The 27,907-nt window shown below is 40.6% G+C and overlaps 1 long non-coding RNA gene across 1 annotated transcript; it reads left to right on the top strand.

Annotated features, from left to right (window-relative positions):
* Window positions 1-2,975: 2,975 nt before the first annotated feature.
* LOC126926673 (uncharacterized) lies at window positions 2,976-27,674 on the top strand. Its single transcript, XR_007714758.1, has 4 exons — window positions 2,976-3,046; window positions 3,175-3,885; window positions 4,165-4,233; window positions 27,213-27,674. It is a non-coding gene; the product is annotated as an uncharacterized LOC126926673 (long non-coding RNA).
* Window positions 27,675-27,907: the final 233 nt, after the last annotated feature.

Raw genomic sequence — 27,907 nt, forward strand, 5'->3', positions numbered from 1 at the left:
TGTTTGAAGGACTTTAGTTAAACAAATCTTAAGATTTATAGCGGGTCCTCGGGCTAGCTGAACATGTACTGTGGAGACGCGTCGACATCTGGTAATCATCTTACTCAAAGAATAGAGTCTGCGTGTGGCGAGCCACGGGACGGAAATCGTTGAAATGCTTACCGTCGTGCCCCGTCCCAAGTATTTCTTTTAAGGAGAGCTGTAATGTTACTTCATGCTTTTGTTAGACAAAACGTTCATCCCTTGACCGCGACTACGTTCGGCGACTGGTTGTCGCCACGAGCCCGAGCTCACTATCATAAATCTCAAATAAATACAGCCAGATCGAATGACAACAGTTTCTTAATACGGCTACGGTGGAATCTAGGTTACAGTTCTAAGGGGTCTTCCCAAAGTTCCAAAGCGAAGGTTCCGGTATGCTTTCTGTTACGCCACGAGGCTTACCACAGGCTGTATTTTCTAACCGTCGCTCGCGGCCCTACAATGTCGCAGTCAGATCGTCTTATTTGACCGCCGGATCATATACAATGTATCGATGAGCGCATAGTTGTCGCCAAGCAGCGAGCTCTCGAAACGTCGAATTTGTCCGTTACGTTTTCCACGCAAGAACAGACATACGTGATCATAGGCGCGAACGATGGCATGATCTAAGTATAATGGGGGTCGTCTTAAAAAATGAGACAAAGAAATCATCTAAAGTTGATCAGTTCCTTGTGACGCGCCGAACGTTACACATTGAATCGAATCTAACACATAACGTCTATCTCAAGCTGCGAAGTGCGACAGGTCTCGTTATAAGCAAACCGTTAACCAAACCTTGACTGTTATATATTTCGTTTTTAATTGTTGATCGTTGACTGAACTTGTTGTTTCGTTATTTTTATTAAACTTTTATCAACCAATCCAGTGTAGTTGTTCGTATACACTCAAACCTAACCACCTCTATTCTCGTAATAGAAATAGGGGATCAATCAGTTCGTGGCGTCGATTGTTTAATCGTAACGAGGATTTACGACTCTCGTTGACGCGTTATCTCGCGATCGCGTCTCTTCGCGAACGGTTGAAACACTTTCATCTCCGACATATATAAATTATAAAAGTACGTCTAATTCATTGGTAAACTCGGTCTTTGCCGAACCAGTTGCATAAACAAAAATAATAAAGAAACTAGTATTCTCGGTAATTCTGATTCTAACTATTGCGAACTTTATTTTAGTTCGTTTTACTCTGCTTTGTTTAGCATTACATCTATTTTTGCCAAAAAATTTGTGATTTTTATATTTAACAAAATAGCTACTGTTTAGCTTCTTTTCAGATAATGACATGCCCGATTTTCTACTGTGCAGCATATCTTGCAAACCACGTTTCCTATCATTTGAAACAATCGAATTAATATTTAAATTTGTATCATGTTTAAATCGTGTAAAACTAACGTATTATGCGAACGGGCGTTATACTTTGTTGAAGTATCTGCAAATATTCTAAACTCTTCAATATCAAGTTTCTTTACAATCTTATTCGAATCACAGCTTCGATTAAAGGATATTGATTATTTAATTAATTAACCAGCTTATTATTCGATGGAATTTGACTGAAGTGAGTAATTTTTTACTCACTTGTTTCACGAACGAATCGTATTTATTTATTTCGCTCTTCGTTAATATTCCAAATTCTCTTTTGCCATCGCCTTCTTAACACTAACAATAAGAGTCGAGAGGAATCTTGATGTGAACAGGATGACCAAATTTTTACACAACATGTAACAAGGATGATTTGTGTTATTCTCGCTTTTTTCGGTACAGAAATCTGGGTCAATACGTTCATATGGGTCGTAATTTATCGTTGAGTTTAAGGCTGCGGTAGTCTGTTGCAGTTAGAAGCAACATGGCCTAAATGTTAGCAGCTCTTACATTGCATTTCGTTTCTCAAATCTAATTGCTGGTGAAAAGTCAAAGGCATAATACAGAAAATCAGAAGAAGATCAGAAATTGAAGAAAATTTCAGGCTGGCTTTTGACACTAATCTCACCAGGCCTGGTTAAATAACTGGTTTTAAAAGTTGAGAAATCAATTAGTCAGAGAATATAAGAATTCACATAAAGCTAGATGAACAAACGAAATAACCATAAATGTACAATTTTAAATTGGATCTTTAAACCAGTCATTTGGCTAGGCCTGTAAGGTTAGTGTTAATTAAATAGTTTAGTAGTCATTGCGCGACATTTTGAATATTCATTCGTATAGAAATTAGCAAAATAACTTTTCTTCATTGATTCCTTCGCCATAACTAATTTTCATTCTCTACGTCCTTCACTATACATTTCTTAATTCTCCGTATTCAAGATATTTCGAAGAATAAAACTCATTGGATTGGTCAAAACTTGAGATATTACGTCGTCATAATAAAAATGTTATAGATCATTATGAATATTTTAACATTATAAATGTTAAAGTATCAATGGACTTCAAATTTTCAACCGTGAAAAAATTATTCTCTTACCACATTTTTTCGCTTAGGAATAAATAACGTTTCTCTTTTATTATTTTTATATTAGTATTAAAAGAGAATACGCACTTAAAACGCACGTAACCCTTCATCTGCATACTACCGACCAGTAATTTTAAGTAATTTTTCATTTCTCCATGCTGTTGTTTAAATCTTGCTTTGTTTAACGAAATTAAGGTTATAAAGTGAGGTAAGTAAGGTAATAAGTTCGGCAAATGTGTCTGTGATGTTGCCAGTAGGGCTACGAATTATTGTACGATGCCTGTAAATATCGATGTAGAGAAGGATTCGTGCTACGCAATTTGGGTAGATTCCTGCTAGGTATTGCGAAAGGAAGTGCTTCGTAGAAAATGAATGTTTTTGTTGATGTATACATTTCCTTGTCTAGTAACATGTAATCGTTAACTGCGTAGCTGCTTGTGCCATCAGCTCATGTGTTCCCCCCTTCCTCGCCATTTTAGAAGTTGCTCGTGAAACGAAGGTACAAGGAGTCATTTAGTCGTTTCATTTCGTACCGATAACATGGATCGCATTGCGTCAGGTTTGTAACATGTTATAACCTATTGACGGCGTCGGTTCTTTATTACTTTCATTAGTATATCTTTCGCATTATTCATTACTATATTTTTTACTATCGTTTAACTTCGTAACTTATACTTTTTTTTATAGGCGTGGCAAGTAAACTCAAGTACTTCAATGCAAGATTTAACATGCGTTTCTGTAGTATTATTTAAGTATATTTAGTTGTAAACTTTTGAATTCTGGCACATATTTTCGACTATTTATAACACGCGACTATAGTGTATTGGTGGAGTATATATTTCCTATTCTAGTAAGGAACATTCACAGTATAATTCTTGCAAATGATCGTATTGCATTCACGGTATTCATAAACATTTGTTCGATATCGACAAATATCTTATAATTTTAAACTAATATTTTTCATACGTGAACGAAAAGTAGGAGTATTTTCTAAATCGATAGAGAAAAGAAGAAAAACATCGAAACAATATTTCGCTTCTTTTCTACTTCCCATCCTACCCTACCCCTCCACCATAACCCATAAGCAACTTTATTATTAGGGAATATTTGTGACTGCGTGCATTGCGGTTTGTAGAGTCAGTGTTTGCTCCGCAAAAGTATTTTTCAATATTTTCAAATCACGGTCGTTTTGAATAAATCCAATTAAATAATCACACGCGAAAGTAATAAAATTTTATCAAACAATTTTTTACACGACATTAGGGTCCTTGTTCGCCGATTATAATTTTACCGGTCGCAGTAATGTGGTCTTATTTTATATTCTTTTGAACATTCTTTTTCGGTACTAGAGTCAGTGCATCTCTCAAGAGGACAAAGCCCCTGCAGGAGCTCAGGAATGTAAGTAGTTTAAATATTGCACTTCAATTTGTTCTATTTATTGTATTTTGTTTGAATTATTGTTAATTCTGCAATAAAAATAGTCGATAATTTAGAAAGCTGTAAATGTTCTTTTTAATTGAAATAAAGTCAAAAATCGTTGAATCGTTTGTTCTTAAACTTTTATATTAAAGTTCCAATTTACATATTTATTAGAGTTTAGTCTTTATTGTTGCTAAAGTTTCAAGTTTGTTATTATGTATTAACGATATTAATGATATTTTATGTTTTATGTTATAGAAATATCACAGCTTAGACTTCTTTGTCTTCTTTGGGAATGTTCCAACGGTTACTCAAGAAGCCCAGAATGTAAATAACATTACATATTATACTTGAATTATGTGTATTCTGTACATTTTGCTTTGAATACTATTGATTAAGAAATAGAATTTGATTGAAAATTTCATAGGTTAAGGTTTTCTAATAGTATTCTTCTATTAAATTAAAAAAAAGTATTAAAGTCTTAATACCAAATTATAAAGCAAATGATTAATATATTTAAAAAATCATTAGATTCTTAATTTCTAGATTTGAAACTTTTATATTAGAGTTTCAGTTTTTACATTTATGGATGGTTATTAGAATTTCAATCTTTATTATTACTAATGTTACAAATGTAACAAATTTGCATTTTTTTTAAATCTCCAACTTTCCAAATAATCAGCGATCACTTATCCTGTTTTGTTTTGTAACAAATGTTTCACAACCTCCATTTCCACCATTGGATTTTCAACGGTTTCTGCCTGATGTTAGTCTTTCTAATGATATTTGCTGAGATAGTGCAGTATCGATGGCAATGTTTTCTGTTTTCCGCTTCTAATGGTGAGTCTGATGCACTTTTGTTTCTCCGGTCACTCAATCATGTCGTAGGATGAAAGGTCTGAATCAGCACGGGTGTGTGACGTCAATCCACATCAGAGGATAGATGTGTGCAGGTACTCACCGGGTACCCTCAATAACCTCAAGGATCTACCATAAACTTAAGCTGTTAGTTCATTAACCCTGTAAGTGTTTTTGGTTTATGGATGGTCCTTGGAACGTTCCTTAGGTTTATTATACGTTCATACAAATTACGGGGCAAAAGCGGGAAAGCTGGTTTTCCCCATGAACAATGTCACTTACGAGCCACGTTGGTAGGAGGTCTCCTCCTTCTATCTTCATTTATCAAGGTGGGCAATAACCAATTGGCATCGCGGATCGTTACTCTCACTTTTCCTAACGAAACCTGTGAACAATAAATCCGCATTGCTAATTCAAAGGGCACACCCACACCGAGCTTTTCTCTGTAATAATACCAGAACACCTCGAAACTGAAACTACAAATTCTCATCAGTCAACATCTCTCAGATCAGTCGCGTAAATTGTGCTTATAAACATGTGTTATTCAATAAAGTTCGATAGAAAAGAAACATAAAGTTGAGTTGCGGCTCAACATTCTTGTCTTTAAAACCTAAGTCTTTATTTTACGTGACATTTTGGCGATCCGTGCCAGGATCCATCAACTTCAAAAAACCGAAATTACGCAGTTCGGGCTACGGTCAACTATGAAGATTGAGGATCAGCGGACCACTGCAACAGAGCAAACACTTTCGACGCTTCGACAAAGAAACACCGTAACGGAACCTTTCCTACGGGCTAAACGACCGAGGTGATCAAATTACATATTCCTTTATCAAACACAGATAGCACAGACAGTACAATCTATATAATAATGGCAACGCCACGAACTAGTGGCGCTTCAACTAGTAGTGGGAGAGGCCTAACTGTTAGAGCTATATTAGACGCAATGCAGAAACAAAACGAGACGTTCACCCAACAAATTAACATACACACAGTACGTATTGACGAAACTTAAAACGCAGCAATCGAAAGAGAGGAGAAACTCGCAGCAGAGAACGCACTAGTAGGGAAGAATTAAGCAAGAATACAAATGGGAGATGTATCAGAAGCCACTTCCTTAATAACCATACCTAGATGAATATACTTACACTGCTAAAGATCAATCAGTCCTTCGAGAACCTCCTCCAATACCTCAGACATCACCTCAATCATCCGAGGACGCAATTTTCCCTGAATGTTTTACACAACCAGAGCTTACAGCTGTGGCTGCACTCGACAACAAATATCGCCACTCGACACTAAGTACGGGCGATGGTAGCGCAGTGTTTAGTGCCTTAGGTTACGAACGTTCGGGAGCCGGGTTCGAATCCCGTCACCCGTAGTCGGATTTTTCGTCCACGCATCTAAATTAGAAGAAACGTAGCAGTACCCCAGCAGCGACATCTACATCCAGCCTATAATTTTCATCGCGGACAATACACCTCAGGACACTCTGAATTCGAAACTTCAGAACGTATCATTATAAATCTGTTAACAAAGTGATAGGCTTCTATGTAGTGGATAATGATTTTCCGCTAATAGAATATGGAATATTAGGTTTCCAATGAGAAATTAAAACTAGATAATAATATTATTTTGCTAGAACAGGATACAACCATATCACCTGGGCAAACCATATCAAAGACAGTGTACCTAGAAGGAAAACCAACCTTAGTATGCTTTATCAATGGTGGTAAGTCAAACTTCAAAATCACTAATGCTATCGGCAATTCCAACATTTGCGATCAAATTTCTACATTCAGAGATCTAATTAGACTTTCACATATAGAAGAAGCTCTTAGAGAATCAGTTGAAAAGATATTACTTTATTATCTGGACGTCTTCAATCTCGAAACAGAACTCCTATCATGCATTTCACTCGCTAAATATACAATTACGCTAAAAGAAAACAAAATCATAAACACTAAATCCTACCGATCCCCGAATGCCACAAAACAGAAATTAAGCGACAAATGGGCGAAATGCTTAAGAAAAACATTATAGAACCTTCCGATTCTCCATATAACTCTCCAGTATGGGCTGTACCAAAGAAACAAGACGCCTCAGGAAAACAGAAATGGAGAATTGTAATTGATATTACAAAACTTAACGAACTTACAGACCAAGATGCACATCCACTACCCGACATAGATGACATACTATCACAGTTAGGAAACGCCAAATTCTTTTCCACCTTAGACTTATCCTCAGGATTGCACCAAATTCCTATGGATCTCATATAAAAGAAATACACAGCATTTTCCACACCACAAGGACATTGACATTCTAATCGAATACCATTTGGACTCAAAAACGCGCCAAAGATATTTCAAAGAATGATGGACACTGTACTTCGTGGACTTATTAACAAACATTGCTTTGTATACTTAGACGAATATTATTATTTTTGGTCAATCGATAGAAGAACACAACCAGAACTTAGCTATCGTGTTACAAAGACTTAGGAAATTAAGGCTGAAAATACAACCAGATAAGTGCGAATTTTTAAAACCGGAATTAGAATACCTCAGGCATATCGTAACAGGTGAAGGAGTAAAACCGAATCCGAAGAAGATAGAAGCAGTAGAAAACTTTAGAAATCCTAAAATCCCAGCAGAAGTAAAATCTTTCCTTGGGCTAGCAGGTTACTACAGCAAATTCATTCGTAACTTTTCAAAACTAGCAAAACCACTTACTGAACTTACTAAAAAAGACACGCCATTCCACTGGACTGACAAAACTTAAGACGCATTTGACACCCTAAAACAAAAGTTATGTGACTCCCTCGTATTAAAATATACAGATTATAGTAAACCATTCTCACTAACCACTGACGCTAGTAACGAAGGAATAGGAGCCATTCTATGCCAAGATGGACACCCATGTATTTATATTATATCAATTTATATTATATCAAGGACTTTGAATTCACCAGAATGTAATTACTCTACAACCGAGAAAGAGCTATTAGCAATAGTATGGCCAGTCAGACGCCTCCGACAATATCTACTTGGACGACGATTTACTATTAGAACAGACCACGAAGCTCTTAAATGGCTTCAAAATTGCAAAGACGCTTCATTAGGACTCATACGATGGAGATTAAAACTCGAGGAATACGAATACGACATAGAATATATTAAAGGCAAAGATAACACTGCAGCTGACGCACTCAGTAGAATGCATTGTACAATTAACGAACCAGTTACACTTACGAACGAAGAACTTGACACAGAACTCGACGCCGAATATGGTATTCTATTTGAATATGGACTATGATTCGAATCTAGCGAAAAACCAAAGTATATAAAAATCTGTCCTAACCACAAAAACTTCTACCAATTGAAGAAAACACAATTTGGAGACTATGAACCACGGTCATGGCTGAACAAAATAAGGAATATTCTTCAAAAGAATAAAAAAGTAGGTTTTGGAGATTACGACTTCACAGAAACCGAGAAAAATGAAATTAAGAGGATGATTCTATTCTAGAATCGTATCGACAAAGACAAAGAATTTACATAAGCATGGAACCAACTCAGGAGTGTACTGGAGAACAAATCGAAGAAATTCTACAAGAAAACTACGATTTAATTGGACATCCCGGCATACAGAAAACGTATGATCGTATAAGAGACCTGTTGAAGCGATTACCACTTCTAAGAAAACTCTACATCTAGTCTTTCTGGTTTTCTTAAACACTGAAGCCATCGATAGCGTATAGACAAGACTATAGCGTATGGACAAGGACCCACCATAAACATAAACTTTTGGTTCATTGGCCCTGTAAGCGTTAATGGCTTATGGATGGTCCTTGGAACAGTCCTTAAGACTATTAAGATCATGCAATAAGGATGCGTAGACATCTGGATGTCATCTTGCCCTCGATGCGTGGCCTGGTCTCTGTGACATTGGCTTCGGAGTTTTCAGTTACAAGGTAACACTGCTAGCGTGCGGATCTGGACCAGCTCAAATTGTATTCATAATTGTAATTTCACTTCTCTCTTAAATATATGTTTTTCTACCTTACAATTTATCCGTGCGCTTCTCTCTTTATATATCGAATAACCTCAACACAAACACTACCTATTCATCAGCCATAACTTCCTTTTTTACGCGTGAGAGGGGCCCGTGTCACGTAAACTTGAGGCTTAGATGATAAAAACAAGAAGGTCGAGCCGTAACGCAACTATTAACTTTCCTTTCATCAAACTTTATTATGAATTTAGTAATCACAATTGAATAAACACTGAATTGACACGTATAAATCACAGTTCACTCCAATAACTTTATATAGAACATAGTTACACTGATGCGTATGTATAAATTAACTACGCGACTGGTCTAAGGGTAAAAACTCGATAAAAAGATCTTGACTATTCTAAAGATAGAGAATAAGTGAAGTTTAGTGACGATTGTTGTGGCAGAGGAAAGCTAGTGATGGGTGTGTCTAAGGACACGAGATGAGCTGATTTGTTAAGGACAATTTTGGCTAGGAAAGTGAGGGCGATAGACATTGCTTTCGAATGGGTAATAAGAAGGTTGGTGGACTAGGAAGGGTCTTAGCCGCCCTCGAGAGAAAGTTGCTAACGGAAGATACCGAACGTGAGAAAAACCAAGTTTCCCGTATCTCCCCGTGATAAACAATAAATGTAAAGGACATTTGAAATAAAAGATGCTTGTTTGGTCTGAAGGACCTTAACTATGAAAATGCCAAGATTTATGGTGGGTCCCTAAGACTATTGAGGGTGCCCAGTAAGGATATGTAGACATCCGGATGCTACCTCGCCCGCGGTGTATGGCCTGGTCTCTGATATAGATTGATGTCACACCCGCGCCATACTCACTAAAAACCCCTCCTCTTCCCTTCATGCGATTAGGCCATGAGACAATCTTGACATTACCATGCAGTATTACATCAGGATTATTCCTATTCAGTGCCAGTTTCAATCTTCTCCGTAGTCGTCGTCGTCATTTATTCCACACTAAGTTGCTCACCAAAAAGTGATTGTAAATTTCTAACATCTCTTGTATTCACATTCATCCTATGTTACTTTTGTCCTCTTTTTCTCTGTATTGCATGTTCATGATTATTGTTTACCAAATTAGATATTGTAGTATCATAAGAAAAGACAATTAGATATCGATCAAAACAGTGTCTTCTGTCCTTCAGTTATTAGTTTATATGGAAAAAAACCTATGTGACTAAAGTCACCTAGTTCTTGCGGAGCGTTAACAGCATGGGATTAGAGAGAGGAAAAGATATAGCTAATGGAGGGGACGATTTGAATTCAAAGAGTTGTTGATCGAGAAGCGGTTGAGCGGTTGATCGGGAGCGTTGAGCGGTTGATCCTGAAGTGAGAGCCGAGAGGTCAGAGTTAATCGAGGAGTCGAAGAGTAGAGTTGTTAGCGTTGTCGAGTTGCGAGAGTTGTTGGCGTTGTGGAGTTGCGTAAGCTACTAGCGTAGCTGAGAGATTGGGTTGTTAACGTCGTCCAGTTGCGTGAGTGGTCAAGTTAGAGTAAGACTGTTACAGTTAGTTCCATATTAAACAATCATCGTTTTTTGTCTCATTAATATCTGTATAACTAACTTATTGTAAATAAATTACAAATAATAAATAGTATCAAAAGAAATTTTATACCTAAAGTTTCCGCGATACTACAAGTGGGGACTCAGCTGGGACTGGAACAAGACGGCGAACGACGCGTTTATAGGAACTATTTGTGCTAGTGTAGAAAAAAATAAAAATGGCAAACGTGAAGGACGAACGATTGTCGAGTGAAGAGGGTTCGACGCTGGAGGAGCTGAGAAGTAAGCTCATACGTTTGAATCTGCCGATATCTGGTTCGAAGTCAGTGCTGATGGCCAGGCTGAACTGAGCGTATAAGGCTGGTCAGTCGACTCAGAAGGGATCGAAGCGCGATGAAAAATCGGCAAATCAGCGAGACCTAAGGAGCGGGCAGAGAGCTGAGAGCAATCAGGATGGAGACGAAGACCTCGAGATGCTGAGGACGAAGGAATTGAGAGAGCGTTTCGCTAGCTTGGGGTTAAAGGTCACAGGAAGAAAATCTGAACTACGCGCACGACTACAGGCGGCCCTGGAAGGAGACAATATATCGTCAGAAGAAGAGAGCGACGACGAAAGTGACGATAAAAAAGACAAAAGAGACGAAATAAAACACAAGAGAGGTACGCGAGCAATGTGCTCGGACCGTGATGAATATCACCAAAAGGAATGTACCGCTTCGGTGTTAAGCTTTAGAGATGTCGAAGACGGACTAGAATCGTTTAGTGGCGACAAAGGTGAAAATGTGGAGCGATGGTTCTAATCATTCGAAGAAGTCGCGGACACGTGTATGTGGTCAGGCGGTCAGAAGGCGGCCTACGCGAGGAAGCTGCTGTAAGAATCGGAGCGCCCAAGTTATGTCGAGACATTATTGAATTTCACAGAATCGGGTCTAAGAGAAATTTTACGCTCTGGAAATTTCCGACAGATATTGTTATAGACGGTGAGTTGTATCATATAACGATCCACGTAGCTCCGAACACTGCTATGCAGCACTCGTTGTTGATAGGTACAGACTTCGTGGATACCGTCGAGATAAACATGAAGAGGGTAGATATCTCCATTCGTAGAATAAAAGAAGAAAATTCCGATGGGTTTCCGGAGGTCCTTAAAGTAGACATTGAGACGGGAGCGCTTGAGGTGGATCTATCTCATGTCGAGAACGTACAACATAGACAGACGATAGAAAATTTGATCCGAGATTGTAGTCCGCAGAAAACGCGCGAAGTAGAAATCGGGATGAGCATAATACTGTAGGACGATAGGCCTGTTCCAGTTTAGGAAAGGCCGCGGAGACTATCTCCCCAAGACAAAGCCGAAGTAGATAAACAAATCGAAACGTGGTTGAAGGACGGAATAATGCGCCAGTCGCATTCCGACTACGCCGGTCCAATTGTTTTGGTAAAAAAAGGACGACTCGACCAGAATTTGTGAGGATTATAGACGGCTAAATCGAAAGGTAGTAAAAGACAGATACCCACTGCCCTTGATCGAAGACCAACTAGATTCGTTACAGGGCTCGAGGGTATTTAGTACGTTAGATCTTAAGAACGGGTTTTTTCATGTTCCTGTTGGGGAGAGTAGCAGAAAGAACTCGGCGTTCGTAGTCCCCACAGGTCAGTATGAATTCTCTAAAATGCCGTCTGGGCTGTGCAATTCGCCGGCCGTCTTTCAAAAATTCATAAATGCGGTTTTTAAAGAATTGATCGCGACAGGGGTAGTGCTGACGTACATGGACGATCTGATTGTGCCGTCGACTGACCCCTCGGGCGGAATAGAAAAACTAAAAACGGTGTTGCATGTCGCTAGTGAACACGGACTACTCGTAAACTGGAGTAAGTGTCGATTCCTACAAACGAGAATAGAGTATTTATGCCACATCGTCGAGGGCGGTAACATTCAACCATCTGAATGCAAAACCAGGACCGTCGCTAATTTCTCGGAGCCCCGATCCGCTAAGGATGTTCAAAGCTTTCTGGGTTTAGCGGGATATTTTAGGAAGTTTGTGCCCCGGTACTCTATTATTGCGAGACCATTATCAGATTTGTTGAAAAAAGATGTTTCCTTCAGATTCGAGTCGCGCGAGCGGGAGGCGTTTGGAAGGCTAAAAGCGGCACTAAGCGAGAAACCAGTATTAAAATTGTATCATGCTGGAGCAGAGACTCAGTTGCATACGAATGCGTGCAACGTGGGATATGGTGCGATCTTGATGCAGCGCGACAGTGGGGCAATATTTTTCACCCCGTATACTATTCGAGCGGAAAGACCTCGCCGGCTGAAGAGAAATACACCAGTTACGAACTTGAGGCTCTGGCCATCGTAAAAGCACCGAAGAAATTCCGTGTCTACCTACTAGGCATCCCATTCAAAATCATTACAGATTGTCGGGCGTTCGCATTGACGATGCGGAAAAAGGACTTATGCGTACGTGTTGCGAGGTGGGCGATCCTCCTAGAGGAATTCGATTACAAGGTGGAGCATAGACCCGAGAACAGTATGAAGCATGTCGATGTGTTAAGTCGAAATCCCCTACCTGAGGTCATGCTAATACACGAGGACGAGCGAGGGATGCTTGTACGATTGAGGGAAGCGCAGTTGCAAGAGAACGACCTGCGGCAAATCCGAGATAATATTGAACAGCACGAGGCTTACGGGTACGTCCTAAAGAACGGAATTCTATACCGAGAGGTAAGGAACGTGCCGCTGTTGGTCGTGCCAAAGTCGATGCAGACTCAAATAGTTCGACGAGCTCACGAACATGGCCACTTCGGCATCACCAAAACGGCGGCGTTACTAAAAAGGGATTACTGGTTCAAAGGAATGCGTGAGAAAGTGGAAAAGGTGGTGCAGAACTGCATCGACTGTATCCTTGCGGAGAGAAAGAAAGTGAAGATGGAAGGGTTACAGAACACCAAAAAGGAGAGTTGCCGCTTGACAGCTATCAGGTCGACCATATTGGGCCATTACCCACCACAAAAAAAGCTACCGGCATATCTTTGTGGTGGTGGACGCTTTCACCAAGTTCATTCGGCTGTACCCTACCAAGTCAACAGGATTTGCGGAAGTTATCAATCGTTTGGAGAAGCAGTCGGTGTGTTTTGGGAATCCGCGAAGAATCATCTCCGATCGTGGGACGGCGTTTACAGCTGGCGCCTTTGAAGATTATTGCAATAGAGAAGGTATAGAGCATGTACGGACTACGACTGGAATTCCGCGGGCCAACGGTCAGGTAGAAAGAATAAATCGAACGCTTGTTCCGCTGTTGACAAAATTGTCTGCACCAACACCACGCGAGTGGTTCAAGCACCTGGAGAAAGAGCAGAAATACCTAAATGCACCCCCCCCCCTCCGCAGAAATACCAATGTTACTTCGTTCCAGTTGCTATTTGGAACGCGGGCGAGGACGCGGGACGATCCGCAGATCAGACAGCTGATTGAAGACGAATGGGCCACAGTGTTCCAGGAAGAGCAGGATCAATTATGCGGAATGGCAAAGGAACGGATCGAGGAGTTTCAAACCCAAAACAAGCAAACGTTCAACAAGAGGCGCAGGAAGGCGACGATGTATAAGACGGGAGACCTGGTGGCGATCGAGAGGACACAGGACGGTCCTGGGTTTAAACTATATTCGAAGTTCCTCGGACCGTACCGCGTGGTAAATGTCCTGCGGAATAACCGCTACATAGTGCAACGAGAAGGCGAACACGAGGGGCCGCGTACAACTTCCATTGCAGCCGACCACATGAAGTGGTGGAACGTTGATGTTAGTGATGTAAGTGAGAGCAGCGATGATGAGCACATCTGAGGGCAGATGCGATAGTCAGGAATGGACGAATGTAGTATCATAAGAAAAGATAATTAGATATCGATCAAAACAGTGTCGTCTGTCCTTCGGTTATTAGTTTATATAGAAAAAAAGCCTATGTGAATGAAGACACCTAGTTCTTGCGGAGAGTTAACAGGATGAGATTAGAGAGAGGAAAAAATAGAGCTAATGGATGGGGAAGATTTGAATTCAAAGAGATGTTGATCGAGAAGCGGTTGAGTGGTTGATCGGGAGCGTTGAGCGGTTAATCGAGAAGTGAGAGTGAGTCGAGCGGTCAGAGTGAATCGAGGAGTCGAAGAGTAGAGTGGTTAGCGTTGTTGAGAGTAGAGTTGTTGGCGTTGTGGAGTTGCGAGTGTTACTAGCGTAGCTGATAGATTGAGTTGTTAGCGTCGTGGAGTGGTCAAGTTAGAGTAAGATTGTTACAATTAGTTCCATATTAAACAATCATCGTTTTCTGTCTCATTAATATCTGTATAACTAATTCATTGTACATAAGTTACAAGTAATAAATGGTATCAAAAGAAATTTTTTACCGATATGTTTCCGCGATACTACAATATGCTTTACTTTTCTTATTGGATGTTCTCCACTGAAGGGTGGAGTTGGGAAAAATCCCGCTTTTCCCGTATTTTATCGCAATGAGAAATAACAACGCACCGTAAAAATGTTATGGCTGTTCCTTAGGATTATTATGGGTCTGAGTTGATATGTCTTGACAGCTGTTAGCCATCTTGATCAAGACATGGATTATGTTTTATGACAAGCGTTACGTCGCGCAAGACATCTGCATTCCATTCCGCACGACTTGACAGCCAACGGGCTACGTGCTGTCCTTCGAAGCCTCAATGGGCCCAAGGACCCACCAGAAACTTGAAATCCTAACTGCATTGCTCGCACATATAGTTAAGTCAATCTGTTTGCTCGAAAAGACTTTCTAATCCTAGAAGTGTTTTCGGCTGGTTTTTAGAAAGGTCTTTGGGTTTATTACGCTCTTAAGAATTACGGAGAAAGCGGGTAGTAGCCTAACGAAAAAAGCGGAGATGTACCTAACGGAAAATCCGAGTTTTCCCATAAACAATGTCGCATAGGACCCACGTTGGTAGGAGGTTTCTTCCTCCTATCTTCCTTCCCAACATTGGCCATAACCAATCGGCATCACGGATCATTGCCCTCACTTTCCTAACTGAAAATGTAAGCAACGAATCCGCGTACTTCGTTCAAAGGGCACACCCATAGCTTTCCTTCGTAATCACATCAGAACGAACTTCAGAGTTTTCCTATGGTTCTCACAGTGTCCAGAAGTTCGACAGTTCTACAGCTCTCACGGGCCTAGATCTCCTATAGCTCTCACAGCTCTTTCATCTCTCAGACTGTCCCTAGTGCTCCGACTGCACCTACTTCTATTGCTTCTACGCCATCAGAAGCAGAGAGTCACTATATTGGTTCTCATAACCAACGAACAGTCAAGGCAACATATATACGGATTCTCTCATCTAAGATTAATCCTTCTCTTCGTTACCTGTTTCTTAATCAACGGCGTTACTACTTTGTGTGATTGTATAAAGTGTTAGAAATATATATTTTTATAACTCTGTGAATCCCAGTGTTATACCACAACAACTACCCCTATTATCCAAACCGAAATAAGGGGATCGAACTATTCGTAGTGTCGATTATTATAATCGTAACGGAAATTTACGACTCCTGTTAACGCGTTTTCTTGCGACCGCGTCTCTCCGCGATAGCTCGAATTTACAACAACATTACGGATGTAACAGCTGTTACTATTTCTTATTACTGATTTTGTATATCATCTGACCTTGAAATAGCCGTTTCTATGTACTGATTGCACTTATTTTAAGAATAACTAAAATATTTTGTCGGCCGGTCAAATTGACGGCTTGCAGTAAACAAGGCAAAGTACAAATTTTTTTTAGAAAATAAAAGAGCAAATTAAAAGTAAATAATCCATCAATATCCATATTCCTTATAAGGAGTTCCAGAATCTTCATGAGACCTCCCAACATCGGTTATTTCTAACATTGCTTCCTTATTATTTCTTTTGTCTCCCAACCCTTTCTTTTCACCAACTTCTTCTCTTCCTCGTTCACTTCCCCCCATTTCTGATTCTGCTCGTACGGGGTGTCAGGCAACTATTTTGATCGGTCAACTCCGCTTCGGAGTCAACCTCCATCTCACTATCCTCACCCACCAACTTTTCCTTTACTATCGGACTCCTTTCTAGTCTTCGCCGCGGTTTGAAGGCGTACTCCTCCTTAGTGCTCTCCGTTATTCCGATTAGACTATTCGGAGCCTCCTCTAATCTTCTCTTCGTATCACTCTCCAGAAGCGCTTGGTCCCCAGTCACTTTTACCGCACGAGAGGTGGCCCTAGAATCGACCATCATCTCGTCGTTTCTCACCCAGTCATTTGATGACCGTTGGGGCGAGCCTGGGGAGGCATCACCTACGACAGCAACGAGGCCTGGGGGCTCCGAAATCCCCCGAGCCGTAATTTTTTTCTTCTTACCGATCTGTTCATATCTTTTTTCTTTTTAATCAGATAGCACAGTCCGGGGATATAGCCAAGATATAGCAACTACTGTTGCCAAGGTCGCCATAATCGTTACACTCTTTCCATCTAATACTCTATTGTCAGAAGAGAATTCGATTGCCTATGCGATAAGACAGGCAAATTCCAAGCGCCTTATCATGAGTGACCATCGAGGTAGTGCCCGGTCTCTCTGCCCGTTCCCATGGACATATGACAAGTGCAACCAAGGGCTTGTCCCACTCCCACGAATAATAGGATATAAATACTAATCCCAAAATCGTCCAAGTCCGTCTTAATCAGTCCGAGCCAGCACGAATTACTTTACAAATTGAGTAAAAATAAAAGAACGTGATATTCTAATCACTTGTTCAATATTTTTTTACGCGACACTATCAAAGTCTTCAGTAATATTTGCAACATTCATCCACCGTTATACACATATCTCACTATCACTTTATAATCAAACGGTTACTCACGAATGCTTCAACAGAGCCCTATTTGAACGTTTATCTTTAAGTAAAGGTCGCTCCCACCGGATAACGTTCGCAATTGTTAACCGTTTCACCTTATTTCCTCGAATCATCCCACCCACTCTTGTTCAGCAAGGGTATTACCACACAACTATATTCTACCTACCACACCCCAACCCTCGAGCCTGATCCACATCGGATCCCTTGCACCACACACCCCAACGTCCACCCAATATTCAACTCACGTCTTTTCTCTTCACTTCACATCCTACGCACTTTATCGCAATGAAGCCTTGCAATCTCTCACAGTATTCATTCTCTGGAATCCCTTGCAATCCTGCCGAGACTTCCACACTCGTACCTCCTCAACCTTTTTCAACCACACTTATATTGGGAGCAACCCTTCAACACATCTGCTTTCCAGCGTGTTCCAATGGCGACTCTCAACTATCTCCGTACCCTGTCACATTGTTTTCTTGATGTTGTCAGCGACTTCGCCCGCCGTTGCTTTAGTGGTGAGCTCAATCAGGATATGCCCGGCTCTGGTCCTCCTTACTGCTGTCGTTTCCTTAAGGACGCTCTTCGCCTCGGCCACTTCCCTGTAGGCGTCGATCCAATTATTGCCCTGTCCGACCTTAACACGTTGACGCCGGTGTGCACCATCGGTGGGTCACGCGTGTCTGTCCCGTGAGGTGGCGTACATTACCGATGGGTCGCACGAGTTTGTTCCGTGGGACGGCGTGCATTGGGATGGGTGACACGTATTTCACAAAATAGGTAGTACAAAATAGGTTTATGTTATTTTATCTCAACATTATAAGCAGACATTCAATAATAAAACCATAACAATTCAATATTATAAACAACACAATTACTTACTCTTTTATGCAATTTTTTAAAACATGTTAGACAAGCTGCCGGCTGGTCCTTACAACGATCACAATATGTTGTTAATTTTTAGACTTGATTGGCGGCATATTCTCTACCTTTCATTCTAGAAATACGTTTATAACATTCTTTACACCGCCGTCTCGTTTTGCTCGTGGGCCCGTGGTAAGAGTGCAGAAAATGTGAATGTTTTTTGAACAGTACTTCATTTTCGCTTGGAATTGCGTGTCTTTGGGTATTCACTATATTTAAAAGGTTATAAATAATTTCTTCGCGAAATTTAAAAATTTTAATACTTTTAGTACACCATTTTCTATGTATATACCACGCATTTACGAGACAAGTCCCGCATATTAATTCTATTACAAATTTTTTTATACCATTTTATGGTTCTGCGCAAACAGCTGTAATAGGATGACATCTGATCGGATAGATCAACCCCCTTTTTAGCATTACTATAAAAAATAACAGTATCTGGCTTTAATTTACTATTTTTCCCCTGAACAATAACATACCTATGATTTTTGGAAGTGGCTAGCATACATATTGACCTTTTGTCAATCCATTTTAAAAATTTAACTCAACCTAACACTATTTTCGTCGTGCATGTTCCTTACGCGCGCCGTCGTTCTCCGACGAACGACTATTTTTTTTTTTTTTTTTGTAAATTTTTTGATTCGCGCTATAAACATTTCTTATAGAAAACTGTTCACAGAATTGCGTGCGATAGTCAGAAATCGCGTCACACCTCTACTTTTTGAGAAAAATTGAAAAGAGTACAAAATGAGAGCCAAAGCTAGTTCCGTCAACTTTACATAACATTTATAGATGTATGCAAATTGATATTGCCAAACTATTGTATATCAGTTCATTAGTTGAAGTCCGCGGAATTCATTGAACCCAACAGGAATCTATAGCTTTTGTGATTTTGCTACAAATTGAGGTCAAAGTTGTAAAATTTCCATCGTGTCGAACAGTCTAATGTGACACAGCGCCTCCCCACGAAGCAGACAGTGAATTCGGGCGCCGCCGCACGCAGGAAACCATGAATATCGGCGCTGGCGTCAACGTGTTAATATGTTCCATCTTCGTCTTCTTCCTTCTTTTCGTTTAATCAATCCACTGGTCCATCGACGACGCCATATTCCTGGTCACGTTGCTTATCTCCTCAATCTCATTATTCTTTTCTTTATCGAGGTTCAACTTCTTTACCATCATTTGCACCGCCCCCACCAAGGCTTGTGTGAACACCCTCATATCACCTATCGTAAGCATTATCTTTTCTCCCTCGACTTCACTGTTCTGAGCGACGTTATCTTCCCTCGCGCTATCCTCTGCCTCGATACTCGCAGGCAACGGCTTGCCATATCTTATGCACGCATTTCATTCGAACGCTCTCCTCGCTAAATATTTTCCCCCTTTAGCATTTCTCGTTGCAATTGGCGTGCTCTGATCGTTATCCCCGATGCCGAACATTACGTCACCACCTTCCAATTCAACGCCAGCCTCCGCTTCCATTTTCCCGCTTCCACTTACGATCGGACTTCTCTGTAACCTCTTGCTCGGTTTAAACGGACCAAACACCTCTTCCTCACTCTTTCCTTTCGGGTTCGGCACAATAGTGATAGTTACATTATCCCTTAACTTAATATCCGAGAGGACGTTAGCCTTCTCCTTCCACCCATCTCCTTTCGTTTCATATTGTGGCGGCACTCGACAAGCCAAATGTTACTCGACACTAACTAGTGTCGGACGATGGCAGCGCAGTGGTTAACGTCTTAGGTTACGAATGTTCGGAACCCGGGTTCGAATCCCGGCGACAGGAGTCCGATTTTACTTCCACGCACCAAAAAACTGAGGAAATATCAGCAGTACCCCGGCAGCGACATCTACAACCTCTAGGAACAATTACTCCGGACGAGGCCCAGCAATTACAACTATCACGCACGGACAATATATATGTATAAGTCGGAGATGAAAGAACACCGGAACCTTCCCTTTGGAACTTTGGGAAGAACCCTAGTACTGTAATTTAGATTTCACCATAGCCGTATTAAGAAACTGTTGTCATTCGATCCGACTGTACTTATTTGAGATTTATGATAGTGAGCTCGGGCTCGAGGCGACAACCAGTCGCCGAACGTAGTCGCGGTCAAGGGATGAACGTTTTGTCTAACAAAGGCATGAAGTAACTCTATAGCTCTCCTTAAAAGAAATACTTAGGACGGGGCACGACGGTAAGCAGTTCAACGATTTCTGTCCCGTGGCTCGCCACACGCAGACTCTATTCTTTGAGTAAGATGATTACCAGATGTCGACGCGTCTCCACAGTACATGTTCAGCTAGCCCGAGGACCCGCTATAAATCTTAAGATCTGTTTAACTAAAGTACTTCAAACCGACAAACAGTCCACGTTCCAACTACGAGAAAATAGGAGAAATTTCTTTTTCTCACGAACGACGCTTCCTCTTCTCGAACTCTCTCGTAAGGGCGGCTAGCACCCTTCCCTAAAAACCAACATGGAAACTGACAAATTAACAGTAACGCCATTTTCCCTCACTTTCCGAACGAAGACTTTTCTCCACGAATCCGATGATTTCGTGCCCTTAGGCACACCCATCATAGTTTTCCACGACAGCGTTACCGTGATGCAGAACCACTCTCCCGTACGATCTCAACGACGATTCAAGTAACCCTCAGATACGTAGTGATTGCCCCATGCATTAACAATGAGTACAACTTAGACGCTGAAGAAAAGTAGAGTTCGTCATCCCGTTGACCGCGGATTCGTTATTGAGCCCAGGATCATTGTTACTAGCTTCTCAAGCATCTAATTATTGCGATTACTTGTTCAATACCATCATAGTCATATTTGCACTAGTAAATATCTCCTCTATTGCATAATGATCACGTCTAGCGCCAATGGGGATTCGTTCTACGCCATTAACCCTAACTCTAATCTTAACGCCAACCTGAAAAATATATATATATATATCACGCATACCACCCCAATATATTCCATCTACCTCGTCTACATGGCTCCTGCTTCCCCTAGAAGGAAAAACTTTCTTGAGTGATACCTCGCAGGTTTATTCTATAATACCCTACAATGTATCCTCCTGACTTTCTGGAACGCTTGCCCGAGCTCCCAATAAATTAGCTAAATTAAATAAGCTTCCTGTACACCTAGAGCCATTTCTCTTCCTCCCGGACTTTCACTAACATGGCCTTCGGTCTAGTTCGCGTTATTAACACCTTATCCCTCCGACTTTCGTTAACCGGTGGCCCCCTTTCCTCGTTGCTGTTCCTCTTTCTCTCAAGCCTCCTTTCTCTCTTACTTGCCTGAACTGTCCACTCCCGTCCAGAATCGCCAATTTCTCTGACCTAGGGCCCTCGTCGCCCGTTGCTCCCTCCTTACAAACCTCCGCGTAGAAGATTTCCCCTCTCTTCGCCCCTTTTCCATCGGTTAGAATTCCTATCCTTGGACGGTGACGGAGATTCCCTGTTATTGCTTCGATCGGCAGGCACCTTGCTTCCCCACTGGCCGCTTCTTTTCCTACTCTCCTCCATCGGCGGGAAACTTTGCGTGGACAGTTTACCTGCTCCGGGCCTTTCATCCTGTCTCCTAACGCTGCGTCCCTTCTTGTTCTTCTGTTCGTCCGCTCCCTTCCAGAGGCTGTCCGCTGTGGTATTGATCGAGTGGAATAAATTCTTGATCACCGGGCCCTTTTTGGACATTAAATGCAGTCTTCCCAGAATATTATTCATGTCCAGAAATGCCTCTCCAATGATGTCGGACATCTTTCTCCATTTAGTGATCCTGTCTGTCACATAGTCTTCCTTATCTTCTTTGTTTTGTTCCGCGCTCGTTGCACTCTTTTGCTTCCACAGCCCCGATTTGATCAATAGTTCCTTCGCACGCCTATTTCTATTTACCATCGGAGTGCTGTAACAGCTACTATCCGATGCAGAAACCTCTCCTTCGGATGCGCTGATCTCCTCATCATTGGCTTTACTCTCCGGTTTCCCAGCTATTCTTAACAAAGTCACAAGGGAGTTTTCCTCCACTCCTCTTGTTCCTTTTACTACCGGAGCTATATACATCGTCTTAACGGTGGTGACGGAGATAATTCTCGGTAATATCCTTCCCTCATTGCCGCTTACTTTTAAGCTGTCAGGTTCCTTTCCATCCACCATCTCTCGAATGTTATTTCTAAATTCGAGAAGTTTTGTATTCTTCTACGAGGGTAGAGAGGGGGCTACTCTACGGTCCTTTTTTATAGTTCTTCTATGCCGTTCTCTACCTCCTCCAGCCTCGCTCTCGCTTTCTTCAAAATTCTGGACTCCGGTTCCATTTACTTATCGAGGGACAGCTTCGGGAACCCCCCTCCCCTCGTCTTTTGCCCTATCACAGGATGACCGTCGGGCCGAAGCTGGATCACCACTCGAAACACTGACGGGGCCTGGAGGCTCCGAAACCCCCTGGGCCGTAACGTTAATACTCTTATTTGTACTATCCATAGTTGTCTTATCAAAAAAGAAATATCATTGTCTACGAACAGAGCCGCGTTTATCAAAAGTAAGCTATGTCAATGTTGTGTCCTTATAACGTAGCCGAAGTCCTTACCAATCAGTCATAGTGAGTCTTCTCGAGTCCATCTATATGCGCGGTCCTAGACCTCGCATATTTCATCGCGATATACCTGATGACTAAATACGAACCACAACCCTAACCCTGTCCTTGGAGAAACGGCTAAATACTACAATACAAAGTTAAGTCCCGAAATTAGTGCTCCGAAGATAACCCAGATTTCAAACTCTACGCTTATTGGTGAAATCTTCATGCTCATACCGCAGCAACACAAGTCAACAAGGAACCGGCTCCTCTCACTTCACTGAATAATACGGCGACGATCCTAGACGAGTTCAGCAATTCGGCGGTGAGAACAGAGCACCGCTCGCAGCGTTCAAGATTTCCAAACATATTCTACCGCCACGTCTAGCCAATAGAAAGCTAGATCTAAATATCCATTATTGAACTATGTCTTGTTCCTTGACATTGTTTCCAATCAACCAAAAAATTTAAGAGAAAACAGCGTTTACCCTCCTTATAAATGAAATATCATCATGGAACTTTCGGGCAGCCGACCATATCGGGCCAACTGACTCAGATTTCAAAATAATTTCCCGTGCTTCCAGGTCTTTTTCTGAAACGTGACTTGGCAAGTAGATACCTGCCACTGTAAGGCAGCATTTAAAATAAATTTGAATCGCTAGAAAATATCCCCAAAAGGCATCTCCAAAATAACAGCTCCACAACGGTGGAACTTACTTAGAGCAGCCTCTATTTCAGTCAACAAAAAAGCGGTCCGTGATGTGGCGAGCTCTACTCGAGATTGCAAGATCCAAACTTGGCAAATAGCCAAACCATTTTGTTGGGAACTTTTGCTTAATAAATTCCTCCTATTCCAACTTATTCTATGCTATTAACCCATGTGATGGGAATGGACCCATTTTCCCCAATCTTAAAGTAAAAGGGGCGATAGGCCAATTACAAAAAGTGAAGAGAATAGTACTCTTAAAAATGAGGCTTATCATATGGCTCTCGATACACCGTAGTACGCGCCTAGCTGAAGAGATGTCACTCAGTGCTCGAATACCAAACTGTCGTGTCCAGCAATAATCCCCAGATGACAAGACACGTTCTGTATACTTGTGTAAGGCTACATACCGTAACTTGTACGTACAGGTGGCACCACCAATTCGTACATCAGCACTAGGCTGATGATAATTCTATACCCTGCCCCGAGTAACGGGTACCCAATACCAGGATGGCGACCGCCTGACAGACCAGTGTGCGTCCCGTCACGTCCATACCGTTGGCTTTCACGATAAGAAGACCTACCATGCCAAGTGAGTGCTACCCTCGACTTACGAGATCCTAAAACTCAACGTACAACCGAGATTCCGACGCTCATTCAAACATCGTTCGACCGTACCGAAACCAGACCACATTAATACTGTTGCACATTTTTGGACCATCGTACGCATCAACAATCTGCCCCGTTCGAAACACCAACATCATCACCCACCATTCTGGTTTTAAAGCCAAAATCATCAAGCAGAGTGGCGTCCAAAGTTACCGTGAATTACATAACGTTAGTCTGTTTAGTGACCAAAGTGACGCCAAACAACTAGCATGAGCATAAATAAAAACTCTCAGTTTTGTACGTTACAGCCCATGCCAGCACCGGCATGTCATACATTATTTAGAAGGTTGTATCCTATTTTAGCAACATTAGATTCAAAAGTTTAACGGCTGAACTTACTGCGAGCCGACTAAATCAATGTAGGCCACAATGTGATAATGGAGGAAGCCATCATCCCAATATGGCGCCAACTGCCTGATGTCGTAAACGACACTCTCATTCGGCACAAGCGCAGCGATCTCAAAATCGAACTCCGAAGAGCAGCTCTTGTTCACAACATGGTGCGGAATGCTTGTCCCAGTCCTGCTCGTGCCAATCAAGTACATTACAAGAGCCATAAAGTGGTGGAATCATACTACAAATTTACATATTCGTCAACAACCTAAACGTCAACATTAGTCGTTCGGCTTATTATCACCACTGAAACCGGTACGTACCATAGGCTCTTGTGTAATCACTAGTTAAAATAATCCAATATTATTCATTTAATTAGTTTATTTCAATTTAATTTAATTTAATTTAATTTAATTTAAGAACAGGTCCTGCAGTCCTATTGATAAATATCCAGCTGGTATTACCACCATGGCAATGTAAGTCAATATTTATATGTCGGGTTCACATTATCGTTAGGGGCGTGTAACTAATCTTCATTTTGATTAGACATTGTGGTTTGCAATATAGAAGATATTTACTAGTACAAATATGATAATTAGTACAAGTGTGGATATTGCAGAATTGACAAGTAACCGCGGTGATTAAACACTAATGACAATGATCTTAGGTTCGATAACGACGGTCAACGGGATAACAAATGTACTTTCTTCCAAAGTCGGAGTCGGACTCGTCTTACTTGTCTACGGTACAAGTATTACTGAACTAGATCTTTGTTAAAACGAAAATATTCACCGAGCGTAAGGACGCTATGTAACTCGCCAATGAGACTCCATGAGAGAGAATGACTTTCCGTCACGATAATGCTGCAGAGGAAAACTATATGGATTGTGTCTAAGGACAGGAGATTCTCTGATTCGTCGAGGAAAACCTTCGTTCGGAAAGTGAGGGAAATTGACGTTACTGTTAATTGGTCGATTTCCATGTTGGTGGTTAAAGAAGGATGCTAGCCGCTCTTGAGGGAAAGTTGCCAGCGGGAAGCGTTGTTTGTGAGAAAAATAGATTTCTCCTATTTTTCCCTAGTTGGAACCAGGGCTGTTTGTCTGTTCGAAGGATTTCAGTTCACTAAATCTTAAGATTTATAACGGGTCCTCGGGCTAGCTGAACATGTACTGTGGAGATGCGTCGACATCAACTAATCACCTTACCCGAAGAGTAGGGTCTGAGTGGCGAAACGCGGGACAGAAATCATTGAAATGCTTACCGTCGTGCCCCGTCCCAAGTATTTCTTTTAAGGAGAGCTATAGAGTTACTGAGTTCGGCGACTGCTGTCGCCTCGAGCCTAAGCTCATTATCGCAAATCTCGAACAAATACGATCGGATTGAATGACGACAACTGCTTAATTACGGCTATGATTAGAATGTAGATTAAAGTGTTGAGAGACTTTCCCAAAATTCCAAACAGAAGGCTCCGGTGTTCTTTCATCTCCGACGTACATATATATTATTGTACTCGTAATAAAATTTTTCATATCAAACTACCGTATTATTCGATGAACTGTTTTAACTATAATCAAAATAATACTGTTACTATTTAGCTTAATGTTACTGCATTCTTCTACAGATTTCTTCAAAAATCAAATTTATTTACGAACGATATATACCCTCTTTCACCTTATCAATGTAAGATTAATAATATAAATAAGTAAGTAATTTTTATTTACAATTCGCAAATCCTCCTACTGTTTTTCCAATTTGAACCATTACCATTCCTTTATACCGATTCAGCGACTACCACATTATTTAAATATGACACTTTCTAACTCAGTTTAATCATTAAATTGTTGGAAATTTTAGAACGCCGTAGCGAGCCTCATCGATATCAATGATTCAACCTCTTTGACAAATCAGTACTGCTAACCAAAATCAAGAAAACTACATCACTGAATTCCCAATTTTAGACCTACATATGCATTATATATTAACGGTTATTATTATACAGGATGGTTGCTAATTGGTGGTACAAACGGGAAGGGGGTGATTCAACGCGAAAAAAGAAGTCGAAAATATAGAATAAAAATTTTTCGTTTGAGGCTTTGTTTTCGACAAAATCGACTTAGAATTTTCGCTCGGTACGCGTGCACTTTATCGCGTCTCGTTATAACGGATCTCACTGTAGATCGTTATCTCGATGGATATTATCACAGCTTAAGTTTGTTTTTATCGTAACGGAAAATGAGGAATACATAATGAAATAATATGAAGTAATCAGAAAGTTTATTATACCATAAATTGCTGAAAATGTTGCCCATTCTGTCGAACACATACTTCTGCTCTTCTAATCAAATTTCTATGAACACCTTATAACGTATTCGATTTTTTAAATTATAAAAGGCTAGAATAATTTTTTCTTTCAAAATTCAAATTCGATTTTCTCGAAAACAAAGCCTCAAACGAAAAATTTTTATTCTATACTTGCGATTTCTTTTTCGCGTAGAACCACCCCCATTCCGCTTGTACCTCCAGTTACCAACCACCCTGTATAATTCAACCAAAACAACGCTAATATTTTTATAAAATTGAATTTTATTGAAAACCATATCTATAAAATATTTCTTATATACTTTCAGGCTTGACATTAGATATTTATATGCCTTTGTTGGTCAAACATAAATATTTCCATTGTTGTTTATAGTACTAGTTATAGTACTAAAATACCTATCAATTTATTATCTTTATTAAATATTCTATATTTATTTTATATTATTTTATTTTTTTTATTTAGGCCCGGTCCACCAATTGCACCCAATGCTATCGTCCTCGCATTCTACATGATCATAGCCCACTTAAACCTAAATTAACAATGAACAACGATCACTTAAACTCTCAACTTCGGCACTTAACACAAGAAAATTCACACTGCACACAAAATTAATTTTGATATTAAATAAATATTCGTTTAATTAACCAATGACTCTATTATATACCCTATCTTTCAGCCTATGACCTACGTTCACCTTATCAGGAGACTCGTAGTTATTCCTTTGTTATAATCGTGAACTTTAATTGCTCTTTACTTCAGTTCCTATTTAGTAAAATCCTAATTTTCTTTTCATTAACTTAGAGAGTAGATTAACCAAATAATAACTTGGCTCGCTTTAACTTAGATTAAAATCCACTAATCGCTTACTCACTCAATGACAGCAAACAAAGGTGACTGTACGTACTCATGATCCCCTGGCTCTTTGACGGAATCCTATCCATTCCCTTAGACACTGATCTTTACCGCCATTTTTCCACCATGAAAGGGAACTATACAGCACTACCTCGCTAGTTAAACATAGATACAACTCAAAGACATTAAGGTTAATTCCATCCACGTTATGTTAGGTCTAGACCTAGCAATCAACTATTTCAACTAACCTGTGCTCACGAACGGGAGCTCGTAGCAAACACGTCCGCATATAACGACGTCTTACG

The sequence above is a fragment of the Bombus affinis genome, chromosome 18, assembly GCF_024516045.1.
Source record: "Bombus affinis isolate iyBomAffi1 chromosome 18, iyBomAffi1.2, whole genome shotgun sequence".
Lineage (NCBI taxonomy): Eukaryota > Metazoa > Arthropoda > Insecta > Hymenoptera > Apidae > Bombus > Bombus affinis.